This window comes from Cibotium barometz, chromosome 57, assembly GCF_041138505.1.
Source record: "Cibotium barometz isolate CiBa-2024 chromosome 57, ASM4113850v1, whole genome shotgun sequence".
In the NCBI taxonomy this organism is placed as follows: Eukaryota; Viridiplantae; Streptophyta; class Polypodiopsida; order Cyatheales; family Cibotiaceae; genus Cibotium; species Cibotium barometz.
Genome location: NC_141102.1, coordinates 10884711 through 10903238, shown reverse-complemented (window position 1 = coordinate 10903238; position 18528 = coordinate 10884711). Strand labels below are relative to the sequence as shown.

General features: G+C 40.6%; 1 pseudogene; it reads left to right on the top strand.

Annotated features, from left to right (window-relative positions):
* Positions 1 to 16965: 16965 nt before the first annotated feature.
* LOC147606410 (calmodulin-like protein 2 pseudogene) lies at positions 16966 to 17924 on the top strand (annotated as a pseudogene).
* The last annotated feature ends 604 nt before the right edge of the window (positions 17925 to 18528 follow it).

Genomic DNA, 18528 nt, shown 5'->3' with positions numbered 1-18528 from the left:
TGACCAAATCACTGGGATACTAGACTGCACATGCCACCTATAAATCCATAAAAGATAGTCTTAGTTATTGTTTTCTTTAAGATGTTCTAGTGAATTTAGTTTAATTTGTAAATGTAAGAAAGCCATAAGTACAACCTGTAGAGCCAATAGAATTGACGTGATGACTTGAACTGTGCGCCATAACCATCCGACCAAACCCATCGCTGGACATGTCTGATCCCACAATCTCCTAAAAAATCGTCATGGAGACGAAAACAGTGTTGCACAAAATGTGCATCATGTGAACGATCATCACTGATATAGAAATGATACTCTCGAATAATGACACGGGTCTCGGGGGTACTCGCTATCCCATCTACCTGAGCCTCTGCATGTCGATAGCTAATGTGGACCAAAATAGCAACCTGGTCAGGGAAGCAATACATACGTTTAGGACACAAAAAATCAATTAAGTAATGAAGCTCAAACATAAAACAAATATTACAAAATATAACCATTACCTGCTCTGAGAAGTAATACTCAGATTGTATCTCCTGAAAAGGTGTGAAAGTGTAGTTCTCTGCAAAATCAATCACAGAGACGACCACACCAATAGGAAACTCTGCTAGCATGCTCGGAACTGACGATCCTGCCACTTGGCACAATGACTGTGCCGTATGTAGGGGTAGATCTGCTCCCTAAATGTGGCTGTGAAGTGACAACGTGGTGTATGTTTGTCCACAAGCTGCAACTTCCTGGACTGTCCACCACTCTGGAGCTCGTGTGTCACATACTCATAACGTTGCCATGCCACTATCTCTTGGTCACTTGCATCAAGATCTACCATCTGTAGATGTGCAAGTGAACCACATGATGTGCAATTGCTCTCCACACAAGGCATCCTATGGAACTGGGCATCCTCCGTGCGTGCACACAAAAGAGAGTGGATGAAATCACGTGGACTACGAGGCAACTCTCTATGCCCACTAAGAGAACGGAACACATCATAAAAAAGATTGAACTCAACATGGTAGCGACAACAACATGTGTCACGCTGACGTGAGTACCTCACAAACCAAGGCTTACACCCCTCAAATGACCTTTGCCCAATTTTAAGCTCTGGATACGAAGCCACAAACTGAGAATACAACTCAGTTTGGGACATTTTAAGAAAGCAAGCACCGTGCTCAATGAACACTCCTCTTGTCACTCTCTTACGCAAAGCTTTCTTGAAAACTGGCGATGCACGACAATTCTCCTCCCAAAAACTTTCTATCAAGGTTCTAGTGGTTTCATCTAGTAGGCGATCATGCCTAGCTACACGACCACTACTCGCCCACATAGCACCAACCTCATTGGCATCTAAACTTTGTCGCCTAATAGACCCAACTCTAAGTGCGTGTGGTGCTATGGAAAGGATGCGAGATGTGGCACTAACCTTACCCTTCATTTGGGAGCTACTTATGGCTGCCACAATAGCCCGTCGAGCAGCCAAAGCGTCCGCAGAGTTCCTCTTCTTGTTAACTATATAGGAATGACGAACACTTTGTAGCACCGCCATGCCAGCTCTCCTCTCTCTTCGACCTCCAATGTCGGAAAGCGCCCTGCAGTTGGCCATGTTGGGCAGATCAATCAAAGCATCAAGCACACATGCCTGTGATGAAGACGTGAGGTCTTTGAAATAGGATTGGAAGATTGCATGGGCACGACGATGTGCCCCTGACTTTGATAGTTCTTTCCTATCCACACGAAGGGCGCCCAAAGGAGGGGGGGTGGGTTCTTGTAGAAGACAGGACTCAAGAAGGGCGGGTTCATGTGGATTATCTAAACTAAGGGGTAGTGGGGGGGAAGAGGGCGAAGGGAGAGGAAGTGGAAGAGGAGGAGCAAGGCTTGGATCATCACCAACGGAAGGTGTTGCTCGTTGACGTGCTCTCCACTCTCTCTTTCTCTCACGAGCTACCCTTCTCCTCTCCTCCTCTTGAACTTGGTGGATGGGGGGGAGTCTAGTCCTATCACGTTTCCGACTCTTACGACTTTGAGAACCCATTCTCAAGGAAGCTAAGAGAGAAAATATTATAAGGGCTCAATGATGGGATAGTACTACAGATAAGTGTGGGATAGTACTAGAGATGTGTGATTATATAGGAAAAATAGGTTATCCACTTCAAATCTCACTGGATTTCCTATCTAAGATTGATTGGATAACTAAGATAAACATAAAGATATTTAAAGATAAACTATTATCCACTTAAAAATTAATATTATTTATAATATTTATTAACAAGTCTAAATATTTATCATTACCAGATATATAAATATATCTTTAAAGAAATCTTTTATTTTATAATTATATAACTGCTTTTTTTAAATAATGTATTTTTTTCATATTTTATTCAAAGGTTTATTCTACATAAAAAATTTTCAAGAAATATAAAAATAAAAATTTATTTTTTTTAAAATTAATAATGTGATCTTTAATAATATTTTTATTGATCTAATCCCAAAATATAATCCTTTTAAATTAGTGATTTTAAATTCTTTTATTTAATAAGTTACATATATTTTATTATTTAAATTTCTATATTCTATTTCTCTAAATTACTAAATTAACTTTTCCAAAAGTATGTTTTTGAAAAAAGAGGGGAGGTGGGAAGGAGATGCCACGTGTCACAAGCGTGCATGACACGTGGCATTCTCTTGACATGTGGCACTATTATGGTTGATGTGGCAATTCCATGATGTGGCATGCCATGTCACCATGTGCGAGGTGGCATGCAAAGGTGGCAAGATGATGTGGCATTAATGATGACTAGGATGATGAGGTGGGGAGTCAACTAGGTTGACCATGTTGACATGGAGGGTTGAGGTGGCAAGCTGAGGTGGCAAGCTGCTTATGTGGATCCTCTCGATGCGCACGTGGACATAAAGTGGCATGCATATATAAGGTTTGGGCCTACCCAAGCCTCACACATGGAATGAAACCTAAGCTGTGAAGTTTACCAAGCCTAGATTTCCAAACCTAACTAGGATTGGTTTTAGACTTGAAAAGGGGAGAGTGGACACAATATGGGAATTTTCACTTGGGAGGATTGAAAATGGACCTTCCCATACTCAAATCAAGCCAATTTTTTTTTGATAAATTCATGGCAACAAGAGTATTGATCCCTTGAGTTTTTAGATTGAAAGATTCAATATTTAATTTTCTAGAATTAAATTACTATTGATTTAATGGGCCTCTGACAGTCATAATAAATTTTCCAAAGTAAATCTACAAAAATCAAACCGTTAGATTTGTAATTTTATCTTATACCCACATTATACTAATCTTTCCCAATCTAATCATCACTAGATCCATACAATTTGAGCATTTTAAATGGTAGATGTGGTGGGAGGATAAAATAGTATGTTTTTTAACAATTCTAATATCTTTTAAATAATATAGAAAATAGTAGAACACATCAAAAATTACTCGATAAATCAAGTTAAGCTCTATGTTATTTGTATTTGTGATTTGCAAAGTGGGAACATCGTATGAGTAATAATGTAAAAGTTATAGGCAATTTACTCACATTCACTATACTTGTCTAAACCTAGGACAGGGCCTGTATACAAACTTGGTTCCCAAAGAAAAGGGGATTTGCAATTATTGGATATTCGATCAGATTATAGTTTTAGGTGCCCAACTTTGCATATGATGTTTCATTAGAAGACCTTGAAGTGAAACTCCTTGGCTAACTATGAGAGATTGGCTATTCTTCTTGAAAAAATGCCTGTTTTTCAACTAAAGCCAAGGGCGCCCACGACATGAAACTAGATAACCTCATCTTGCAACCACCCCACATTCTTGTTTGGACATTCAGTGATTTGATGTGGTCGAGCGTAACCAAAACATTGTATCGGTTCTTGTTTGGACATTCAGCGATTTGATGTGGTCGAACGATTTGATGTGGTCGAGCGTAACCAAAACATTGTATCGGTTCTCTCCTCATGTTTGAGTTTATGTCTTTACCCTTCCACTGTATCATGGTTTGAAACACAGGTACTGGCGTGTTATTCTTTAGGATAGAATTCTGGTGCAATCTCTACCGCTTCCTCATAGTACTCTCCACATTGAGTTCTACTTCATGCACCATATCCATATCTTTAGATGGCTCTTCAATCAATACTTGGTTGATTTTAGCCTATGGTGGTTGTGGTGGTAGAGTAGGTGGCGGCGGAAGAGGTGAAGTGTCCTATACCCGCCGAAATATCCCCCTAGGTAAATAGGAAGAGTTTAGTTATCTTGTAGCTGCAGTGATTTGCACGTGTTGGTAAGGCCAGTGGAGCTCTAAGTGCCAGCAACTGTGCAACTATTTTTTGGAACCTTGGATATCTGCACATGGAGGTTTCATGATTCCCTAATTTTACACAGTGTGCACAATAGAGTAGTGGCCTTGCCATTAACTGTGGGCATTCAATGGTAGTGTGATTCAATTTACATATAGAGCACCACACCTATTCTCTACAAGGTAAAGATGGGTATGCCCATGCCTAGATGTTTCTCTTCTCTCCTTTACCTTCAATTTCTCTAGTATTGCATTACTAATCTCATCCACAGTCATGTTTCCGACTTGCTTGCTCCGAGTTCCAATCTCTTGGTGACTCGAAACACGCAAAGTCATTGTTGTTGCTGTCGAAGATATTCTGACATCTTTCGGTTGTGGCAATTCCAGCATATTATCTTCATATTCAACTGCCAGTTTATAACATGCATCCAGAGTAGCCGGTAGGCTAATACTAGATAATCATGCATCTTGTGGTCTCTAACTCCTCTTCGGAGCAAGACAATAATTGAGTTAGCCTTTCTCGTAGTTTGCACCTTGAATTTAAGTAATTTAGCCAAGACACCTAGTCTCGCCATCATCAACTCCATTTCCTTTTGTTTGATGTTGTGCAGTTGTGCCACAGGACTCTATCTGTCACCACTTCTGGCAAAGCTCGACACAAACACATTCTTGAGCCGTGTGAAATTAGCCTTATCTTCGGGTTTGAGGGTTCGGAACCATTGATGCACTTTTCCTTCTAGGGTAAGTGAGAAAGCATGAATCGTTGTTACATCACTACTGCAGGTTTCGCATGATCTCTACATGTTCAATAGGATCCCCATCCCCAGAGAATTTTTGAACGATCTTGAAAATGATGTGTGGTGGCTTCATTTGGGAGGGTCTCGGGATTCTAGAGCAGTGCCTAGTTCCCTGACCATTCCTCGGCCCATTTTCGCATCCATATTCAACAAATCCGTCCTTGTGGCTGCATTAAGATCTATGGTTGGATCCGCCCTTGGTCTTTGAAGAGCTGCTCCCCCTACCTAGACCTCCTCCTCTTCCTATGCTGGCTCTTCTAGGCACTTCTAGTCTATGGGATGGTCCAGCCACTTCATTTTAGAATGGCTCATCATTAGTCACCTCTGTACGCCTTTGCAGAATTAAGAGTTCCATGTCCTGTAGGAACATGGGATGATTGATCATCTGCTCAATGTCCTTTTTGGTGTAGAGGTGGTCTTCCACTTCACCCGCTTCTCTTGGTAGATTATCCCCTTCATCTAGGGTTACAAACCCTTCCTCCACTCTGGGCTCTTCATTAATGGGTTCTAAGTTTCAAATTTCTCCCTCACTTCTGTCCATGACTATTTCTGGCTCTTTACCCCATGATTGAAGTAAGTTTACACTTCCCATCTCCTTTTGTTTGGCTCTAGCCCTTTGAGTATTGAGCTCTTCCTTAAGCTCAATTCTCATAGCTGTCATTCTACCTTGATCCTTTTCAGATCTAATTCTACTTCCTCTAAGGTTGGGAAGAATACTTGACCAGTCCTGGTTGGGTGCGCTTTCCATGTCTCTTCTCATTCGGGGGGTGCCAGTGTTTGACAGCCTCGAATTTGAAGGTTGGATAGGTACTTCTTTCCTTGGACCAAGTCCACGGCTGGTTGATAGACCCAGTGCTCCCAGATTGTACCTCTTCATAATTGCTGGTTTGAAGACCAAAAAATCCCCAGGCTATATCAATGATACCGATGGATCTTGTAGTAGGGGAGGGTGGTTTCTCCTCTTCCCCAAACCCAGAGTATCGCAACCCTTCCCCCATGGATTCTTCACTGTGAGATTCCTTAAGGCACTCAATTGAGTGCTTACTGAGTGGCCTGAACCCACACTCTTTTGATAGGAAGATCCTGGGTGATTTGATGCACTATTGTCAGGACTGAGGTCATCTCCGCGATAAGCTTTCCAGACCTCAAGTGCATGTGAATATGATTTGATAAGCTATTTTGCTACCCCAATTAAATTTTGGTTAGATATTGTCGACTCGTTTCTGAGTCCGTGAGATTGCAAAGAACAGTTCAAAAAGTGGTGTCAGAAAATTGTTCACATCGTGAACGTTTTCTGCACTTTCATGTGTTTAAAATTTTTGTTTTGGACTTAGAATTCCACGTTACCTTGTTATGATTTTCAATGGTCTCAAGAAGTTCCTTAGCCTTAATCCGACAATACTTAGTTTTGTGAGTTGGATTTGATTAAGGCATGAAATTGTAAAATAGTTCACGTCGTGAAGGGAAAAGGTTTCACATCATGAGAAAAGAGATTGGTTCACGTCATGAACTAAAAATGGTTTAGGCCATGAAGGGTTTTGAAATGGTTCACATCGTGAAATGAAAATGTTTCACGTCGTGAATGCTCTAAAATAGTTCACGTCGTGAACGATTTTTTGCACTTTCACGATTCTTAATTTGTCAGACCCCGTGGTGTTAGAAGCGTCGGGATAAGGCTACCTATTTTTGGCAAGGTAATCCTATAAATTGCGGCGCTAATCGCAGCATTGATGCTGGGAACGTTTCACAGCGTGAAGCTGCAGAAAATGGTTCACGTCGTGAACTATTTTCCTACAGTTTCACATGGGAACTTCCTGCCTTCGAGACTGAGGTAGTTTTGGGTGCAAAATGCTTATCTAATTGCTTCCAAGATGATTGTGCCACGTCTAAGGAATGGAATACAAGTTCAAGGCACAATCAATGGCTCCTTATTTTTACGATTTTTGTAAATTTTTAAAAAGAAAGAAAAAAAGAACACCACCCTGCTCATTCACGTTGACAATTCTGGTGATGCAAACATCAAAATTAACTAGAAAAAGTAGTGGAGCTCTCTTCCAAGACCACTCCACCACACAAATACACAACACACAACCAATTTCTCATAATTTTTCACTTCCACACTCAAATCTTATCCATTCATTTCCTACACAATGCATACCACCAGAGTGCAAAGGCAATGATGAATCTTATGTAATGCGAGTTGAAACTCAAAGAGGATGGAAGAAAGAAAGGTGTTTCCCCGGCAGGGTGCCAAAAATGTTATGGGCTACCACACCTCCAAGAGGAAACTCAATGCATTCAACTAAGGTAAGAGAAATAGAACACAACTATTGTAGCGCACTTACCAATGCATTGAACTTGTGTCCCTTGAGTCCTCCAAGCTTACTTGAGAAGCTCCAATCCTCCGAGCTCCACCTCCACACTGTCATTGTAGAGTCGCTCCCACCACCATAAGACAATCACTTTCTCTCACTCTTCAACACAAGCATGCAACATACAAGTATAGAAGAGGCACAAGTGCTAGAACAACTTTTGCAGAAACGTTTCAAGGGAGAGAGCTCAAAGGTCCAAATTGGCCCAACTTGCCAAGCGGATAGGGAAAGGAAATAAAGCACCATGGTGGAGAGCAAGGATAGGACCCGCATGCCATGCTACATGGAGGGTAGCATGAAGGAGAGTCAGAAAAGTTTGGGCCCCTATTTATGTCTAGGGTAATTAGGTTACATGGTTGGCTATTCCAATGCTTATAAATAGCCTCCCTGGGACCCCCCTCTCATTTTCCATTCCATTTCTTCTCTGAGCACTCCTTTTCATGGCACCCATTCTAATTGAAGAGGAGGCCGCCTCCCTAGGAGAGAGGGAGATTGCGTTCCCACATCAAAGATTTGCAAAACCTTGGCGGCCGCATTGGCCATACTACTTGGGTAAGTAATGTGCAAGAGCCTTATATCATCATTTGTTTCATGGTGTAAATTTTTTATGATTGAAAAATTGTTTTGCAGGTTTGCAGTGTAAACCGAAGTGCATTCCGCCATGACATAGGTGGTAGAGCACCCAATGACCCCACAGTGCTAGAAGAAGACCAAGGCTTGGCCTTGCGCTATGCCACAAATATTGCACAACACCGGGAAGCTATGGTGCATAACATTGTCCAAGTACTCGAGTCCCCTACTGTTTCAAGCACAATTAAGTCTAGTGTAGATCTAAGTTTGTTCTGAATGATCTATTTCTCTAGCTAGGATCTTATAAGGGATGGAATTTTGATGGAAAATTTTGGCTTGTAAAACTTCTATCCTCTATGTAATATGATACCAATAAATGATAATTTTGTTTTTTACCATTTATGGAGTCAAGTGTCATTTTGCCATAATTTTTGTTTTTAGTTTCTCCAACAGTCATGTAATGTCAAATTGTGGATTATCAAGCGAGGGAGATTTTTAAGTATTATAGAATTGAGTTTTTTCAACAAAAAAAAAATGCAAACCTAAAGGGTGCAAAAATGCCCTATACGAGGTGCCTAGACTGGGCATTTTTGCACCCTAGTGTCCCGTGTAAAATGCCTCCTAAAATTAGGGTTTTCTTGCATTGATGACGTAGTTTTGAGCTCTATATAAGGATATTTCCCTCTTTTGGCCATTTCATACATTCGAGAGTATACATCCTCTTTAAGCCTTTCATACATTCGAGGCCATGGTGCGCACTAAGCAGACTGTGAAGAAACTCATAGAAGGGGACATAAGGAGAAGGGAAGCAATTGCCAAGGACATCGCGGAGGAATTTAACGCCTCTAGTAGTAAAAAGCAAAGAAGGGTGCTTGTTGATTATGACGACACTGATATCATAAGTGACAACACACAGGGCACTGAATCCGATTCGGAGAGGACTAAGTTAGACGATAACAGGCCGTTGGGGGAGCCCTCATGGGCTAGCATGGAGATTCTAGTGGACGCGACAGTAGCCATGAAGAATGTGCCCAGAGGTCGTGCTCCTCTTGGACAGCCAGAGGGCACCGAGACTACCCAAGAGCTCAAATAGCCAGAGGCTGCTCCCCAACATCACCGCCATAAGAGCACTTTTTTCAGGCTCCCCACACGTATGGCCTGATCCCCAAGCTCTTCCACGTGGTCCATTATGCAAAATGTGCTCCATCTTTCAGAGTATTCGAAGAGATACGCCACTACTAGAAGTTGATGGAGCTGCTAATCCAAAGAGATCCATTTGCATGGACATGCAAGGAAATTCTATGAGGTTATAGGATGGAATGTCGCATGCAATCCATTTCCCTCGAAGCGTTGCAAGAGGCAGGAGGCCTACCTGGTCACTCTGTTTGAGGACACTAACTTTTGTGCAATTCATGCAAAGCGGAGTGACCATCATTATGAAGGACATGCAGTTGGCGTGGAAAAATTTACAGAGAAAAAGCGTCGTAGAGATATACCATTTGATTTTTAATGTAATTGGCCTCTGAAGTACAAATGTAACATTTTTGCAATTTTCAATGCAATATATCTTTTTTGTTTTTGTTTCATAGTCTGCGACGATTGTGTTTGATGTGATTGATTGGTTTTTTTAAAATTGTACCAAACAAGTGGGCCATAAGGGTGCGAAAAAGGCATGTGGGGGGAGGCTCGCACAGTGCATTTTTGCACCCCTCTCACCCCTTTGGATTTCCATGTTTTCTGTAATGTTTGAGTTTCTTTAAAGCCATGTCACACAAGCCACATGATACTTTGGGGTTTTACTAGCAAGACCTGTCAATTCTATTCATATTCCCAAAATCCTAGGTTTAAATACATATCCCTTCATTGATCATGGTTTAAAATTTTACTTGTACTATAAGGGTTCATTCTCTCTCTAGAATTTGCTAGGGTTCACTGGTGTTAAGCCCTTAATTTATTCAAACATTATCAAATTAAATCTAAGTTTAAGGAATTTGTAGGTTGTTTTGAGTAAACAATTATCAAATAGATGAAAAAACAAATGGGCCAGAAGTAGGCCCACACATGGCATTTTTGCACCCTTCTGGCCCCTTTAGATTTAAACTTGATACACACTATAAATTTTTAGAAATATTTAAACCTAAGAAAAAAATGTTAATTTTTACAATATGAATACTTTAATTGATTCACCCGAAAATTTATGAGTTAACGTAAAGTTAACAAACTAAACCATTTAAATCCAAGTCAATTTGAAGGTTGTTTTGAGTAAACAAATATCAAAGAAATTAAAAAACAAGTGGGCTAGAAGGGCGTGAAAAAGGCCTATGCGCGAGAGGCACAAAATGTTAATTTTTACAATATGAATAATTTAATTGATTCACCCAAAAATTTATGAGTTAAAGTAAAGTTAACAAATTAAACCAATTAAATTCGAGTCAATTTGAAGGTTATTTTGAGTAAACAAATATCAAATAAATGAAAAAACAAGTGGGCTAGAAGGGCGTGAAAAAGGCATGTGTGCAAGAGGCATAAAATGTTAATTTTTACAATATGAATAATTTAATTGATTCACCCAAAAATTTATGAGTTAAATTAAAGTTAACAAATTAAATCAATTAAATTCAAGTCAATTTGAAGGTTGTTTTGAGTAAACAAATCGGCGCAGCAAAACTGGGCATCATACACGCGCTTTTACATGCATGTTTATGGCCGCGATTATACACGCGCTGATACATGGGCCTGCTACTTTTTTTTCACAAGTCATTTTCCGTGGCTAACAGCACGGGTATGAGCCTGATCCCTTGTAGTGTAGTTAGACACCTCTTCATACCTCTTCATTGTAAAAACTATATGTATATATGGACAAAGGCCTAACAATTTCTGAAATATAATAACTTTTTGGGCTAAAATGCATTCTCCACAATGTACGTGTTTCTTTTATTTGTGTTTGTGTTATAAATCTGAAAGCGACTCTATTTTAATTTTTTAAAAAGGAGCTGGGGCAGACTGGGGAGTCCTGTGTAGACTCCCCACTCTGCCCTAACTCTTTTTTGGTTGTGTAGAGTTGCTATACAGAGAAATAGAAGTCGCTCTGAAAATAGCAGTGATATTTCGTTGTTCCGCAGTGAAATTTCGCTGCTGAGTAGTGAACCTGTTGTTGCAGCAAAAATAGCAGTGTTTCTAGTGAAAATGGCCCGACACCTAGCTACCCTTCTAGTTATAAAAATGTTGCTATTTTTGCTGCTAGACCCTCATTCTGTTGTAGAGATTTTGTTAGATAAAGAGCTAGGCCAAAAGGAAGCATGGTAGAGAGCTAGTTAGTGCAAAAAGCATGTGTTTACATTTCAAAGTATCTCTCTCGAGTGGATGCTATAATGCCATGATCATGGAGTAATGAGGCTGATGAGTGCATGGTGTTTTATGTATCACAAAACAAAGGAAGAGTAAGAAGAATGGACACATCAATGTTCAAGAAGGTGAATACATTTTGTATTCTCATAGTGAAGTCATGAAGAGCTGGGTATCAAGGTATGAAGAGGTGAGAATAAATATATATGAGGGTAGAAGAGCATTTAAGATGCTTGACATTTCCTTCCGAACTTGCATCACTTCCAAAAGATTATACCATTGATTGGCTTTATGAAGGAATGGCCAAAAAGGCAAAAAAGATGGAGAGGTGGTGATAGAAAAAGATGCGAGCCTCATGTAAGTGTGTCCTACTTTCTCTTTTTTTATTTAAGTAGAATCTTATAATATGGTTATTTATTATCATAAATATATTTCATTTTGTGTTGGTGATAGGATAAGGTATACAATGCCATGTGGTCTGAAGGAAGGATTTTTTGCACCCAAAACAGAGATACAAAGAGAAATACTCAACATTGTGGGGTTATGACAAACTTTGAGCAAGAGAGAGGAGTAATGCTTTATTACTGTGGCATGATTCAAAATATCCTAAAGGTTGGATTCAGGACATTCCAATTTTTTTATATTGGATGTGAAGTGGTTTAAGGATGTGGTGTGTGGAGGCATCTAAGCAATGGTGAAAAGGCATCCAAATGGATTTATGGCAAGTGATTCCACAAAATTTTGGCAGATAGAGCGATGCATTTGTGCTATCTTGCCATTATAAACAAGTAAATTCTATTTTCAAACTTTTACTACATCATCCTTATGCATGTTTAATTTACACTCTATGTGTTTCTTCATACAAGGTTTTGTTTCACGCAGATATAAATAACAAGAAATGGTGGTATGTCATATAAGTTGCTCCTCATTCAAAGAGGATAGGGATGTTGAAGAGGTCATGAACGAAGTGGCAATTGAGAATGAACATGTGGAGGGTCAAGTACAAGATGAAGAATGCGAGATACTACTAACTAATCAAGATGAAGGTATCCCTATCCAAGATAATGAGGAAGCAATTGAATCCAAGTATAATGATGATGATGATGATGTCGATTCCACTAGCAATGGGATATATCTTTTTGTTGGTCTTGCAATGGGACACATGGATCTTGAGATAGAACAATTAGCATGTATGGATTTGAATAAAAATGCGGCCAATGTTGAGCCAAGCTCACCTTAATATATTAATCAATTTCTCAAATTTTCAATCTTGTTTAAGTCCATCTTTTATTGTATTACATTTTGTGATTTTTTGTGATATTGTATTACAAAAAAACCCAATCCTTTGCTCTCAAGGGGATATTGTGAGCTCTCTGGAATTCTAGATTTTTTTCATAGTACATGGCTACGCACAAAGTTATAGCCGCAGCTATAGCCTTGTGGGGCTATAGTTACGTGCATAGTAATGCACTAGAATGCTGAAACTACATAGTGTGCATAGCTACGCTGGGTTCCGTCTCACTACTCTCTCTCCTCTTCACGCGACTATCTTGCATGGCTATGCTCCCCTCTTGTTGTGTGCATGCTTTTATGGATAGTGATTGGGCTACTTATTTACAACACAAGAGTGTCCACTAGTGGGAACTATTTCATCATTGGTGGATCATGTATATCATGCTGGAGATGTGCCATTGTCTATGCAGGATGGTAAGGTGAAGTACCTTGAAAATGTACTTCATGTTCGGAACATTACAAAGAATCTAGTTTGAGTTAGCTAGATGATTGAGTAGGGTTTGCACGTCCAGTTTAACCCTGATGGCTGTTATGTAGAAGACTTTAAAGATAAGTGCAGGTTGGTTGTTGCAAACGGCAAACAGAGTGGGCAGAATGTTTACATTGAATGTAAATACGCCTGAAGTGAGTGCTGCAATGTTTGCAAATGGTTCAAGAAACAACCTACTATGGCCACTTCTAGCTGTGACATTGAGTATAGAGTAACATTTACAACTACATTTAAATGTGTATAGTGTAGTTATTGCGTATTGTTTGATCTACGTGTGGGAGAACAATCCACCACTCCTGTCTACACTAACAACTAGAGTGTAATGGCAATTGCGTGAGGAGTCTAGTGTTTCATGCTCACACAAAGCTTTTTGAGGTACGTTATCATTATGTCACGGAAAGGCTCCATGCTAGAGAGATCGACTTGGTGTACGTGTCTACATAGGCCACCAATGTGGCAGATTTGTTTATGAAGGCTCTTCTAAGAGAAAAGTTTGAAGGCTTTAGGCTTACTACCGTTTGGGGATTGATATGGTATACCTTGTAGACATTCACATCATTCACTTTGGGAGGACTTGTTACAGGTGTTGTGTATACTCTCATGGTCATTCTGGTGTAAACAACCTCTTGTACATGAGCACTTCTCACCTTCTTGTTCTAGTGTTAACAACCCCTTGTACATGAGCACTTCTCACCTTCTCGCTCTAGTGTAAACAACCTCTTGTACATGAGCACTTCTTACCTTACACGAGCACTTATTACCTTCTTGTTGTGGTGTAAAAAACCTCTTGTACACGAGCACTTCTTACCTTCTTGTTGGGAAGGTTTTTTTCCCGCGTGGCCACCCTCCTAGGTGATGGTACTTGAGTAGCCTAGAATGTCGTATTATCACTTCTCACATTTTGCTAATCTAGAAGAAATGTTCAAACTCTCTTGCTCGCGTGTATCTTGATCTATGTGTGTGTGCATGTGAAATTGGTCCCCCTTAGCCCAACAAGGAGGAATGGAGAAGAACATACAAAATACAAACATTCTAATCGAAAAACATAGAAGGGAGAAGACATATACCTTGTGATTGAGAGAAATATGATTTCAGAAGAGAGAACTATGCTTGTGATTAAGAGCACTATGCTTATAGAAGAGAAAGAAAGGAATAATATGAATGAGCTAAAGGAGAGAAAAGTATGTAGGTCATGCAACAAGAGATACTGCAATGCATCATGACCTGGATAGGAGAATCTAAATTTCCTCCAGTCAACATGAGTATTTGCATGACTATTTACACGGATATACACCCGACACAACTACATGTATAGATGCCAAAATAGCCACAACACGGTCACTACATCATGCCTATGCCTTTATTTTTTCTTGCACTGATTCTTTAAAGATTATGGGCGATTCTGATGCCACCATCTTTGTTCTCTCTTGTAGTGATTCTCTAAAGATTACGAGTAATTCTTTAAAGATTATGGGCGATTCTGATGCCACCATCTTTATTCTCTCTTGTAGTGATTCTCTAAAGATTACGAGTAATTCTGATGTCCACCACCTTATGCAAGGTTTTATACAATATTGTGTTCTCTCTAGTAAGGGTTTCACTTCCTTTGCCAATTTAAAAACTATGACTTCATTCTCTTGTAGTGATTCTTTAAAGAATAGAAGTAATTCTGTTGATGGCCACCACTTAGCCACTATTTTATACAATAATATGACCTCTCTAATAGGGTTCACTTCTTTCACCATATTTAATCTATCCCTTCCCCTTCTTAGTAATTATTCCTTTAGGTACTACACTCCCCCTCCCTAGCTTAAGAATGAGAAGAGGCTTTTAGAAACTCTTTCCCCTCGTGTCTCCTCTCCTTCACTACCTTCTCCATATCTTCTCTAACTCACTTTAACAGCATACATGCTTTGGCATAATGACCGAATTTCCCATACTAGAAACAATATAAACCTATGAATGACGCAAATATAAGTTTTCCGTTTAAAACCCCAACTACCCTCAATTATATTTATAGCTCTCTAGGATCCTCAGCTACCCTCAATTGTATTTGTAGTTCCGTAGGATTATCCCTCAGGGTAATACAAACTTTATTCATGCCTTGACCAATGAAAGATTAGATGGAACAAATAAAGGCCTCCCGGCCAAAGGCTTGGAAAACTCTTTGATGGAAGGCCACAACCAAGGACGAAGGTCTACTAGTTTTACTAACACAAAACATGAATGTTACATACATGTATTGAAACAAAACATTAGATCCAATGGTAGCACATTATGTGGTAGTCCATGAAACCTTGTGAGAGAGCCATCTTAATCTCTAATTTTGCGGCCTTGCTTGAGGACTTGCTAGACTCCTTCACACCATCTTATACCCTCACAAGAAGCCCCTTCTACTTTGTTTATCCTATTTGATCTTAGCAACATAGGCCTCATCTACACCTAGAAAATCTAAGAAAGACCTTGGGTTCTTGTGGTGCATATCCTTCTCTACCTCATTGAGTTCCCTTTTTATAAAATCTTCTTTCTTCATCACCCCACTCCTCCTTCCACAGTCTCCCTCAGTGGTGGCCCTCCTCCTCTCCCAAGGATTTTCTCCTCTCTCACCCTTCCACCTACAACATACCCAAGGCTTTAACACATAGTACAAAGCAATAAACATAACACTCGCTCATCCACACTTTTCAAGCCCTAAATCACGTAGTACAAACCCATTCTTCAATTTATAATACCATTCACACATAGGTGATAAGGGGGGTTTCTTAAGAGTGAGACCCTTTGGCTAAATTATACCTTATAACACTCTTGTCCCAACAAGTGATGTCTAATTCTTAATTGACTAGTGTGTAAGGGTGGAGAATGCACATTAGGCATGAAAATATGAGAATTATTTTAGAAGCAATGTGATATACTCTCTTTACTTTTGATGGCCATGGTGGTTAATTGAAGCTAACATACTCTAGCCCGAGTGGTACTACATACTCTAGCTCGAGTGGTACTGCCCACTTGTTGCCCATGTGGAGGTCTAAGGGTTCAAACAAAGCACTATGAAATAAATAAATTCTCAAAAAAAGGAAAAGCACAAGAGAAAGCTTGTGTGCTTGTGTAGGAGAAAGCAATCAAGCAAGCATGTTGATTTGAAAGGCTTTTGTAGCGACTGATCACATGCTGACATCTTGTCATGCTACGATTTCCTCTCATGCAGATCAAGATGCCAAATAAGGTGGAGGACAAGCTCAAGTAATGCAAATAATTTTCGTCCTACAAATGATGAAAATATGTAGGAAAAAAGGAGACCAGTAGTAACATGGTCTAGATATGATAGTAAAATTGGCGTCTGCTATCCGGACAACTACTTGGAGATTAAAGGCGAACGCTATTCCGTGACTACCTGCACATACGTAGCGTACATGCTTTCCGTCATCTCGGCAACAATCCATGAAGGGAAGCTGCATGGAAGTTACACCATGAAAGACATTTAACGTGTGATGTGGTGCCATTTTGTCTTCTGCGGCTACAACACTACAATAATTGTCTTCTGCGGCTACAACACTACAATAATTGAGGCCACTTTTCTGTAGGCCTGAATGCTTGGTATGTATTAATAACACCACAACAGCAAGGATTCCCTTAGAACTGCATGTACCTCACAGTACAGAGAGACACGCACGGTTCTAACTCTCAAGAGAACAGGGGCTCCCTTGTGAGAAACTTCGAGGAAATTTCCTTCGCTTGGCCATGGCTTCTTTAAAAAGGGTATGCATGAGCCAAAGGATTTGCAAAGATTTCGCATTTCCTATGTATTCGACATTACTCTAGGTAGATCTCGCCATGAGTGCAGCCTGTGTCAATGCGCTGGTTGGTAGCCTTGCGCCATTGCCGATGGTGGAGCAGGAGGAGGCCGCCTTGCCACATCTCGACGTGCTGTGGCACTATGACTGTGTGGTAAGCCCCCGGTCACGTGCTGGTAAGGCGGCGATCTCTCCTCGCTCTGATGCAAACAGCGAGGATTCACCCAGCTCTAGCACAGGCCCTGGCTCTGTGCATAGCGAGGGTGCCCTGAAGGGCAGCATCCAAGAAGCTTCCTATAGAGTCGAGGTAGCTGAGAGGCAAGCCCTGCAGAGAGTTTTCAATACGTTCGATGAGAACGGCGACGGGAGAGTGAGCATCCAAGAGCTGGGGAGAATCTTCGAGCAGCTGGGAATCTCCAAGACCCAGGAATCCATCGAGTCCCTGCTGGCCGATTCTACCATCAAGTCCCAGGGCCACGTGGACGAGGAGGAGTTCGTACTGCTGTACGAGTCTGCTTGCGGCTGCGTGGAGCAATTCGACGGAGAAGGCAGCACGTCTGGTCTGCATGGGGACATGGACCGGGATCTCCGGGCCGCCTTCCACGTGTTCGACAAGGATCGAAACGGCTTCATCTCGCCTGCAGAGCTCCAGTCCGTGCTGTGCTGCCTGGGCTTCCCGCAGGCGCGCGAGCTGCAGGCTTGCGTGAAGATGATCGCGCGGGTGGACGAGAACGGCGACGGTCAAATCGACTTCTTCGAGTTCAAGAAATTGCTGGGCGTGGAGGAAGACCCAATGACTACTATTGCCACTTATTGAAGCCAATTTATATCCAATGACTATTGCCACTTATAGAAGCCAATTTCTATCGTCTCTCATGTAGAGTGATTGTATACTGTTTTTTTAAAAAATCTTTGTGCTGGTGTGCGTGTGTACTTTTTCATGTAGCAGTCAACAGCTAGTAGGTTTTCAACCCAGCACCTCATGCATGGGACTTCAACACCTTACCGTTAGGCTGTGTCTTCATTGGTTTGTATATTGTATCTTATGACAATCATCACTGGGTGATGTATGTGAAAGTGTGTATCATCTTGCATATTTGAAGCCAATTTATATCCAATGACTATTGCCACTTATAGAAGCCAATTTCTATCGTCTCTCATGTATAGTGATTGTATACTGTTTTTAAAAAAAATCTTTGTGCTGGTGTGTGTGTGTACTTTTTCATGTAGCAGTCAATAGGTAGTAGGTTTTGAACCCAGCACCTCATGCATGGGACTTCAACACCTTACCGTTAGGCTGTGTCTTCATTGGTTTGTACATTGTATCTTATGACAATCATCACTGGGTGATGTATGTAAAAGTGTGTATCATCTTGAGCCTTTGCACACAATACATATATCATTACAAAACCCAAAAACAAAGAGTCAACTCTATTTGACATGTTTATTCGGAATGACTCGAGATCTTATTTCTAAGCTACCCCTAAGGTACACGTGATCCTTGACGGGATTTTACACGCGACTTCATGATGATGCATGATACACTTCATGATACATGATGCATAC